Here is a 12,028-nt window from a genome sequence, read left to right as displayed (position 1 = left end):
TTTGTACAGTGCTACTTTATATGCAGTAGAATGACTCAAAGGACTTAATGCAGTGGTGTAACAGTATGGATGTACTGTATGTTTGAATACAGCTGCAGGTCAAGCAACATCCTGCACCATATCAAGCACTCCAGCAGCTACCTCCAGTGAAACACAGCCTGCAGGTCAAGCAACATCCACCACCACCATATCCAGCACTCCAGCTACCTCCAGTGAAACACAGCCTGCAGCAGGTGAGTTCTGTTAATTCTATGTTACAGCTGCAGTTATGTTACTAATGTCAGTATGGCCAAATCCAGACACATTTTTGCTATAATTCTATTAAATATTCACAATCAGTTATGAGCATACGTAACTGACATTGGACATCTGGAATGTTTTGTCCATGCTAGGGAATCTATGTTTATTATGCCAATACTATGGCCAACCTTTAACCATTTTCTAACCCTTCAAAGTGACAGAATGCCATCAGAATTGTAGCTTGCACACACAGATCCCAATTCTAATTTTTAAGGCAATATCGCCATCTACAGGACCTTTTAACACTAGCGCAATAAAATATATTGAATCATAAATATGTATGTATGTATATATATATATATATATATATATATATATATATATATATATATATATATATATATATATATATATATATATATTATTTATTAAGAAAGGGAACATAGATAACTTAAATACTTAAATACTAATCAATATTAGACTGTAACCATCTATATTTATTGAAGTTGTCTACAGGACACATTAAAGCAAGAATAACTTGTTCCCATCAAAAAATAATTTAAACCTAGATTCTTGACCTTTATTCACTTATGTAATTGAGCAGTACTGGTCAACCGTTATCTATAATTCATGCTTCAGATGTGTTTATTGCCTGATGTGTTGTAATTTATGAACCATTGTGTATCCTTACTAAAGGATTAATAACTATATTTGCATGTATGTTTGTATTTGCCTGCAGGTGAAGGAACAACAAGCACAACATACACTGCTACTACTCTACAGCCTGCAGACACCCCATCAACTGGAACATATCCTGAAGTCCGTGAGTCCATCAAGGCAGCACCTATAGATCCTGCTGACTGGCTAGCCCTGTCTGATACGGTGAGGACGGAGTTAGTTAGCAGAGGACCATGTCAGCTAAAATCTTTGCATTTCCAAAAAGAGAGGATGGGAGAAGTTGCCATCACCAAGAATACAAACTAATCAGTAATGGACTTAATGACTGGAAAAATTGCAGTGAAATACTCAAAACCCACGAGAACAGTCCAGAACATTCTAGGCACATGACATCGTTGAAGGAACTGGAGACTCATCTTGATCTCATCTGGGCCAAACAACAGATAAAGTAGAAATGGCACTTCTGGAGGCTGAAAGGAGGGGGTGGTAAGCATTAATAGTGAGGTTTCTAGGCAGATATCATTTGATGATACCATAGATGACTTTGCAGCAAGGAAGTCCAGATGTGTCAGATTTTAAGGATGTACCAGAGAACTAGAAGATTTTAGTTCTACATGCTAGTCTTCTTTGTTCTCTTTTTTGCACATTTTGCTTCTATAAGGCCCATAGTTTTACAGTGAACCAAATACGTACAGTATTAACAAAGACTATTGAACATAGTCCATAAAGTTGTCTTGTTTGAAGAATATTTTTTTTCTTACCGTTTTCTCTTATCCTCCTTGTCCATTGCAAAAGTTATGTCATGCAGATTTAATAGTACCTTTGTTTACATATTTGTTAATAAGTGTAAATTGTAAAACTGACTAAACACTTGTAAGCCAACATTGGGTTTGAGAAAGCGTGTAATCTATCGATAACCAAATGCCAGTGTCTTGGATCTTACTAACAGGTAGTTGGTAATATTTAACAATTTATTCATTCTTTGATACATGATTTGTTTGTTTGAGAAGTAATTTTAATTTATAAAAATAAATATTTTTGTCTTGAAACCATTGTGGTGTCTGATGTTTGTTGTCCATATTTTTACTGTAGAATGAGTGGGTGGTTGATGAGGCAGTACTGGTGGGGTAATGTGGTGGTGGTGGGGGTAGGGGGCACCAAATCATAATCTCGCCTAGGGCACCAAAATGGCTAGAGCCAGCCCTGAGTTAGCCAGTTATTGTGGTAGCGACATGACACCCCCTCCACCATGTTTCACAGATAAGGTGGTATGCTGTAAATCTTGGGCAGATCCTTTTTTCACCAAACCAAACTCATCATATCTGGCCACAACACAATTTTCCAGACCTCTGCAGGCTTTTTATGTACTTTTTAGCTAACTGTAACCTGACCATCCTTTTTGAGGATAACTAGTGGTTTGCACCTTGCAGTGAAGCCTCATTATTTTGGCTGGTGACGAATTCTGCGGATGATAGTCTCTGACACATTCACGCCTACCTCCTGCAGAGTGTTCATGATCTGTGGGAAAGTTGTTTTGGGTTTTTTCTTAATTACGATGAACATTCTTCGGTCATCTACTGTCGAAGTCTTCCTTGGCCTATCAGCCCTTTTGCGATTGCTGAGCTCACCAGTGCTTTCTTTCTTTTTTATGATGTTACAAACTTTGTGTCTAATGTTTTGGCTATGTTTCTGATATTTCAGCATCATAATGGCTTCTTTGACTTTCATTGATGTCTCTTTGGTCCTCATGCTGACAGACACCAATAGCAGACTCCAAAGGCAAATTCAAAGCCTAGAATCAATACTACACATTGACAGTGTAACAGTGGTTTCCAGTGGACCCAAGTACAGAAAGGAGGCAGGGCTCAAAGCTGCAAAAATCTAATGTAAACTTTACTTAGAGTTCGCAGGGAAAGACAGGTACATCCATGAACAAAAGCTCAAGACTGAACAACTAAGGTGGTGAATAGGCATATAAGCTGGACTGAAAACTCGGCACAGGTGTAATCAAAAACAAAAATGAGGTGAATAAGGAAAACAGTCAAAGAGTCAAAAGCGGCCTCTGGTGGCCAGTGGCAGAAGCCGCAGGTTGAGGAGGATTCCCCACAGACGGCTCTCTTATGCCTGCACAAATGATGTGATGGAACACACCTGACTAACCAGAAACACCTGACAAGCCAATTTGCCAATACTTTTGGTGCCCTGAAATAGGGGGACTATGTATAAAAAGGGTTGTAATTTCTATCTCAAAAAAGAAAACACTGAATTAAAGCTGATAATTTCAAATCGAAACTGTTGCCGAGTATAGAGGTAAAAGAAGACAAAATGCTTCTTCTTTCCAATACTTCCAATACTGTGCACTGTAGACAATGGATGGATGGTTGGTTGGTTGATCTGTTGTTTGGTTGGATGGATGAATTGATAGATTGTTAGATAGATGAGAGAAGGTTAGATAGATAGATAGATAGATAGATAGATAGATAGATAGACATTATGGCAGCGGATAAAGTTATAGATGGCTTGGTTGGTTGGGATTAGAGTAATAACTAGAAAAAGAAGTTCCAGAAGAAACTTTGTGGACTTGCAAGTTTCACTTTCACTTTTCAGTTTAAAGATGGTTTGAATGATATATAGGTAGATTTGCTGGGTAGCTGAACGAAAGTGAGAGTCTCATTATGGTAGTGGATAAAGTTATAGATGGTTTGCTTGGTTGTATGCATGAATTTATAGATGAAAGAGATGGATGGATGGAAGGATAGATAGATAGATAGATAGATAGATAGATAGTGGCAGTAGATACAGTTTAAAGTTGGATTGGATTGCCAAGGTAAAAGAGTAGACCATAGCAACAGTATGCTCTTCATTGGAACCATTGTTAATTTATGCAAATTAACAGGGCGTGAATTTTAAAAAGTCTAAATAGTATAACAAATCAGTGTAGTCAGTCCACAGATTTGAAAGTTGAATTGAGGTGTCAAGCTTAAAAGATGAAATAGGAGATATATTTAGAAATGTCCCCATTCAGAAGAAATGGCCATAGGAATTAATAGGATTTCAGGCAATAGGAATTCGAGTACAGCTCAAAAAGTATAAATGGTATGAAAAAGTTTTTTTCAAGCAAGTCAAGTTACACAAGTCTAGGCATGTAAAAAATTATTTAAAATTAATAGGTTAAGTGGTTTAGGCAGTGCACACGGCGTTAGGCACGAATAGGATTTTCGAGTAAAGCAGAGAAATCTCTTGATCCCTAGTGTTCTAGGGGAGGTGCTATTTTGGTGGTTACCTCTTCGAATCTTGCACGCATGCAGAAACTGTCATGGTTCAGTCTGACCACCGGAGGGCAGAAGATACTACCCAAGAGAATAAAATGACACTCAGGTGTCAGTAAGACTTTCCTTTCGAGAGGTGTTTTCAGTTGACTCTTTGCAGAAGCTTGAATTGTTTGCCTAGTGCTTTTGTCTCCTGAGTAAGATCCCTAGTCAAGGACTTTGTTATTTTCCCAAGTTTTCCTTTGTACTGTACTGTTGTGCAGTGTACTGCTTACACTGCACTACTTATATTATACTGCACTACTTACTGCTCATATATTGCACTACCTGTAAATACTGTTCATTGCACTTTCTGCTATTTTGCACTTCTGGTTAGACGCTAACTGCGGGGTAAATAGTGGATGTGGATTTTTTTATAGCCTACCATACAACAAAATAATTGATCATTAGTAGCCTAGAGAAGATGATAAATTCACTCAGAAACGGAATCACACGGAAGGTGTGATTCCGTTTCTGAGTGAATTTATCATCGGCCCACCATCGGCCCACATTGTAGGCTACGTTGACAAGTTAATATATTGAACACTGACCTACTCTATCTATCTATCTATCTATCTATCTATCTATCTATCTATCTATCTATCTATCTATCTATCTATCTATCTATCTATCTATCTATCTATCTATCTATCTATCTATCTATCTATCCTTCTCTTATCTGCCTGGCTATCTTACCCTATCTATCCATTCATCTATCCATCCATCCAACTAACCAACCAACCAACCAACCATCCATCCATCCAACCAACCAACCAACCATTCATCTAACCATCTCACTTTCTTTCCAATCTACAGTACCAGTCAAAAGTTTAGACACACCTTGCCAAGAGTGTGCAAAGCTGTCATCAAAGCAAAAGGTGGCTACTTTGAAGAATCTAAAATCTAAAACATATTCTGGTTTGTTTAACACTTTTTTGTTTACTACATAATTCCATATGTGTTCCTTCATAGTTTTGATGTCTTCATTATTAATCTACAATGTAGAAAATAATAAAAAAATAAAGAAAAACCATTGAATGAGAAGGTGTGTCCAAACCTTTGACTGGTATGTATGTTTGAGTGTATCTATCGTCCTAACCATCAACTTTTTCTAGTTATTATTGGGGTTGCTTTAGCAAGTGCAACTATTGTACTTCAATACACTTACTCTTAGTAGACTTGCTTGAGTAAGTCCAACTATTGTTCTTTAATATAGTTACTATTAGTGGGCTTGCTTCAGCAACTATTAGTGGGCTTGCCATAGACCTGCTTTCTGTGCCATAGACCTGCTTTCTGGTTCCTGTCCCCCCTGGGGTAGGAACTTCTCCCTCTGTGATCCCGAGACGGTGGCCATGGAGGAGTACATCCGTGACGCCCTCGCTACTGGTAGTTCACTGCCCGATTCTGGAGGGCCTTCTGCACTGTCATCGGGGCAACAGTCTCTCCTCGGGTTATCACCCTCAGTCCAATGGCTAGATGGAGAGGGACAATCAAGACCTGGAGACGACCCTGAGGTGTCTGCTTTCCTCCAACCCTGCAGCCTGGAGCAGTCATCTCATCTGGGCTGAGTATGCGCACAACACCCTAACCTGCTGAGAGGTTCATCTAGGTTCATCTAGCGCTGCTGTAGAACCTGGAGAAACCTGCAAAAGGCTTCTTGGTGACAGCAGACCCAGGCCAACAGGTGGCACAGGCCCACGCCATCACTCCGTCTGGGGCAGAGAGTCTGGCCAGGATCTTCCCCTGCAGGTGGAATCCCGCAAGCTTTCCCCCCTGGCCCCCCAAGGTGTTGAGGAGGGTCAACCCGGTGGCCTACCACCTCCAGCTGCATGCGGATTAATCCCACCTTCCATATCTTCCAGCCCCCTGGCCCACCTACATGCTCCGCCGCCTGCTGGATTCCCACTGGCTTTGCCGGAGCCTGCAGTACCTGGTGGATTGGGAGGAGTATGGGCCCGAGGAACAGTCCTGGGTTCAGGCCCGGGACCGTTCCTAGAGGAGGGGTTCCTGTCAGGAACTGGTCGCCAGAGACCACCATAGACTCTTTTGTTATTTTTCTTATTGCTTCTATGTAGTTTATTGGCCCCACCTGTGCTTTGTTAAGTCCCAGTTATATAAGTCTGGCTTGTCTACTACTCTGTGCTCCGTATTAAGTTGTCACTCACTGAATGTACTTGTGTTTCCTGTGAGTAAACAAGTAAAGATTGCGTTTGATTTTGCAACTCTGTGTCCGGCTTGATTTCTCCGCTTGGGTCTTTAGTTATACCTCGTTACACAGAGAATATTGTCAAAACACTGTATCAACAAGGCAGCTCTCACACATATTTTCCCGGGCCAGCTTGTCTGATATTATTGTGTTGCCTACGTAGCCCTCGTAGACTAAATGTCACAGTTGCACTATGTGGGTGCTCATATTAAAAACACCAGCCTTATATCTACACTATAGCTAAATAACTTTGCAATATTTAATTATTATTAAATATTTAATGAGGTTTTGCCAACAAGATTGATCTGGTAGAAGATCTAATACGGAAAGGAAGACTGATTGAGTGAAAGAGGTGGAAATGCCAGAGGCAGGTAGGCTACAGGTGAGGATGCAGGCAGAGGATGATAATAAAGTACATCGAGAAGTAAAAAAAAGTTAGGACAATTAAGTAATCATTAATGATTTGCATTATGTCAATTATCATTGTTACTGCATGACAATGACCATTTGCTATAGCCAACAATTGTTATTGTCATTTAAAGCCAAACTACCGCAGCAAGTAGCCTAACCATTTTGCATTTTGTCAGCACAGTTAATGGATAGGTATGTAGTTGCAGTTCAGGAGATCCATCCAAATCAGTTAATAGGTCAGATCAGTTGTCATGGTTATTTAGCATAAAAATTACTTCATAAATTCACATTGAATCAGTGTATTACCACTAATCTACCTACAACACATTTGGCAGAACAGTCAAAAAACTTTAGAGCCACTTTCACTGTTTACTTCACTTTACCTTTGTAGGGCAGATGTGTGATTGATAGATAGATAGATAGATAGATAGATAGATAGATAGATAGATTTAAAAAAGTAGAAATAGTGTAAGAAATCTGTCTGTCTATCTAACCTTCTATCTATGACCTTCTAATATACCATCTATCTAACCTTCTAACCTTCTGTCTTTCCAACCTTATATCTATCTGACCTTTCAACTACCTAGCCATCATCCTTTCTTCCTTTCACCAGTCACTACTACTTTACTCAGTATAACCCATACTCATTAACCTCTTAATTGTATTGATCTATCTATACCTCCCCTCTCATCTATCCATCCTCTCTTTCATCTATCCATTCATCTATCCTTCCATCCAATCAAACCATCTTCAACTTTACCCGCTACTATCACTTTCTTTCAACTACCCAGCAAATCTATTTATCTGTCATCCAAACTTTTTCTACAACCAAAATAAGACCCACAAGCCCACAAAGTATCCAAAGGACTGGAAGTGTGCTGCTGTCAACAACCGCTCACCTCTTTCCTGGGGTGCAAGACTTTCCTTAAGTGTACTTTCAATGCCTTCACCTCAATTGTGTCCATTGTAATCCTTTTCCACTACAATGTTGTAGCAGACTTTAATCTTCTCCTCCAAAGTCGCTTTGTGGATCTGCATGACATTTGGTATACATGCTCTATGGGCATGGATCTTTCCATGTAAAATGTTTCATTAGATTAGCTAAAGCAACATGGCCACTATAAACCAAAAACACAGAATCGCACCACCCTATGGTCAACATAACCATATTCTAGGGGTTTGTTGAACACATACATACCCCTGACCATCTGTGCCAAATTTCATGACTCTAAATCAAATTCTCCCATGTCACCCCCCTCCTCCGCACCCTTTAATGGCTCCCAATAGTAGGTCACTACTGATTCAAGACCTTGGTACTTGCCTAGAGGATGGTAAAGGTAGCAGCCCCTCACTATCTGCAAATGATGTTGGGTCCTCAAACCCCATCACTCCGTTCTTCCACCTCTGCTGGCTGCTTGGCACTGACATTTCTACGAGGATGCAGATCTTCTCTTGGTGCCCCAGTGGTGGAATGAGCTTCCCACCACTGTCAGGATGGCAGAGTCACTACCTATCTTACAATGTAAAGTAAAGACCCATCTCTTGACGCTATACCTGGGCTCCTCCTTCTTTTGCTCAGTTTGTAATGACAACCTGATCCACAGTGTGTAATTGATTCCTTTGCAAATCAGAGACCCGATAAAAACAAAGATATTAATTCCAAAATCACATGAACTATTATCCTTGCATTGATATGGATGCAATTCAACTTATTGAGTGACTTGTTGATGACATTTTTGCATTTGAGCAAATTTGTATTTGAGTGTCATAGCAAAGGGTCTGAATACTTATGTACATGAGGTATTTCTGTATTTCAATTTTAATAAATGTACTGAAATTCCGAAAAACGTGTTTTCGCTTTAACATTCTGGGGTGGATTGATGGCAAATTCGTTTAATTTAATCAATTTTAATTTATAACACAACAAAATGTGGAAAAAGTATTTTTGGAGCGGAACATGTTATGTTAGCCACCAATCGGCAACACTTTTTACTTTGTTTAAGGGTTGGAGTGACTGCTACGCACATACACAGTCTGATGAGATTCTCTACCTTTGTGTGTAATAGCCAATACGCATGAATGAAAACAATTGACATAGTTTTAAATAAAGTTAAATTTGAAACATGAAACCCATCACAGACAAACCACTCTACGCATGCCTGCAATGGCAAAAGAGAGCCGAAGTCTCCTCCCCCCTGGTATGACCTGCTGGTACCAGAAGTAATAATTTATACTGGAGATGCTCCATCAAGGCTTTGTAACATCAATAATTTTACTTAAATACAAATTATTAATGACATATTAACCTTACAGGAAAGCAACCAAGGATATAATTTTTTGTAAAAAAAAATGATTAGGATACAAGTGTACACAAATAGCACTATATGAACTACATATTCCAAGACCAAGGCACACAGAAGACATCATCACTGAATCTAATGTGATACTTTTTTAAACATGAATTAATAGGATTCAGGTCTAACATAACAATGCAATTATAATTCATTAATAGTAATTAGAAGTAATACAAATTAATTTTGTGATCAAAAGAGGCAAGTGTTGAGTTATATTCGTAATTTTAGGAAAGTGTTGAACGTCACCTCAGCTTCAGCTGCTAGTCGTCAATGTTTTACACCTGTCGTTCGATATATCCACTGTTATCAGTCTATCCAGAATAAATGGAAGAAAGAAAAGCCTGTTTCCTGGGCCTTCACTCCTGTAGGGCTAGATATATGCAGCTAATTGATAGACACATGCAGCTGATCACAACTTAATATTTTGGCGATGATTGAACATGTTAGAGAGAGGGCCATGATGAACAATATTCAGCACCAGAGCGATGTGGCCTCAAGAGAAATGTAGTTCATTAGAGCTCTTGCCGGTTACTAACTCCTAACTTTTTTGTTGTGCACTTATATCACACATATATTGTCAGGCTTGACTGACACTGGTTAAGGAAACAGCATGTTATTGGCCCGGGAGAATGATTTAAACCAATCCCTTATAATACAGGTTGGAAATCCAGCTAATGAAGAACAAAGAGAACAGACATGCACTTCTGGTATGAAAAATAAAAGGGGCAGAGTCGACTTCAACTCTCTATGTGGTAGTCTCCGAGGGGGACAATGACTCCCATTGTATTTCAACCCACTATCTTTGGCCAGATGCATATGTCACAACGGTCGCGTCACGACGGCTTCAACAGTGAGAAACGTGGTCCATTTAAAAAAAATAAAAAAAAACATTTTTCAGATTTCTAAGCTATTTGTATTGGGGTTGAAGGGGAAACTCGGGCTGTGTTCCAAAATGCGTTCTTGCACACTATCTAGAGCATACACCAAGTACGGTATACGCTCTAGATCAGGGGTTCTCAAACGTATTACTCAAAGGTTCGCATCTGATTTTTATTCAAGGTCTGAAGTCCAGAACGATTGGCGATAACAAAACATTTAACATAGCATTTAATCAACTCAACTTTTAAGCAACATACATTCAAGTTCAAGACAGTTAAGATAGTCAAAGTACATTTGAGCCTTGTGGGAGAATTTGCATTGTTTGCCTGCAATCAGTTACTTGAACCTAGGCACAAAAGGTGTGATTGCCAGACGGAGACACTGATCCAAATGGTCATTGGTCAAGCTGCTGCGAAATGAGCTTTTCACCACATTCATTGTGGAGAATGCAGACTTGCACCCATATGTGGAACCGAACATGGTGAGCACAAAGATGGCCACCTTCTAGAGGTTGGGAGAATTTGCTGCTGTAACCATCTTTGTCCAGAAGGTCACAGGGTCACAGTTCACTTCACTCAAAGCCACATTCTCCTGCAGGTCAATCAGTTCTGTCTGCAGAGATGCAGCATTTCTCATGCAGAGCAGCACTTGCCTACCTACATTGAAGCAGTCAAAGCGTCAGTTGCAATGGACACAACAGTCTTGATGTCAATTCCCCTTTCATAAAGCATCTGCATAATGGCTTCATAAATGTCCTCTCCTCTAGTGTGGCCATGGAGTGGGGTCAGGCCCAGTAAGTTTTCACAGAATTCTCCCTTTACCTTGCTGAAATATCTGATGAAGACACAGCTGGGCTTTGTCAGTGCTGTCTATTGACTCATCCACAGCAAGTGAAATGCACTGTGCGTTCTTGATATCATCAGTTAACTGCTTTACTAGGTCATCAGCAAGTAACTCTTCTCCTGGACGAAGTGCAGTTGGATAATGGTATTTGCTTGAGTTTCTCTGACATCTCCTGTTTCTCCTTTCCCTCAAACATAACCTCAACTATCCCATCACAAACACTCCTTAACTACCTCTGCATCAGAGAAGGGCTTTTTGTTCTTGCCCAGCACCCAGGCCACTTGGAAAGAGGCTTCAGTTGCTTTCTCTTGCTGTGTCATAGATCTCATAAACTATTTGTTTGTTGATTCATAGAAAAACTTCAACTGTCTAAGTTTTGTCATCCTCAACTCTGTGTTCTGTGGATACTGCTGTTCTGTCCACTTCTCTTTGAATACTCTGTGTTCTTGGTCAACTTTTCTTTTCTTTGTAAATTTTGACAACGACATCTTCACCTCATTGGCGACGGAATGTTCTGCGAAGAACCGCCCTACTCTGCCTACCGCAATTAATTAACGTCACATCTCTTGTGATTGGGACAGCACGAAACCGAGGCAGGCACAGCTCAGACAGCTATCCATATTTATTTCTGACTCAGACATATTCTTACAACTACATTTACACTATTTGTATTAATTGTGTACTAGATAAAACGAGACACATTCTGTATCTGCGATTTAGGAGCTGATAGCAAATTCTCCAGTGTAACGTTAATGCGTGAACTCAGCAGCAACAACACTCTCTCCAGCAGTTAACGTCACCATGACAACGATGTCAACGATAGGGAAATAAGCCATATTAAAAACACATTCATCTGGTGACAGGATCGCTGATAATGATCTCCAGCTACACTGTATATTCAACGTCACTAACAATTTATTGATCAGTAAAAAATATATTTCAAAATAGAAAACGTTAGTTACACTTCATAACGTATTGTATTCATAACACGAGGTATGGGCTGGGTCCGTATTGACTTTCCGTTTGGTCCGGATGCGGCCATGCTCTAGATAGAGTGCAAGAACGCATTTTGGAACACAGCCTCAATTTCCGTACCACAGTAGAGGGTC

The sequence above is a fragment of the Argentina silus genome (assembly GCF_951799395.1).
Source record: "Argentina silus genome assembly, chromosome: X".
In the NCBI taxonomy this organism is placed as follows: domain Eukaryota; kingdom Metazoa; phylum Chordata; class Actinopteri; order Argentiniformes; family Argentinidae; genus Argentina; species Argentina silus.
Note: the sequence above shows the minus strand (reverse complement) of the source record.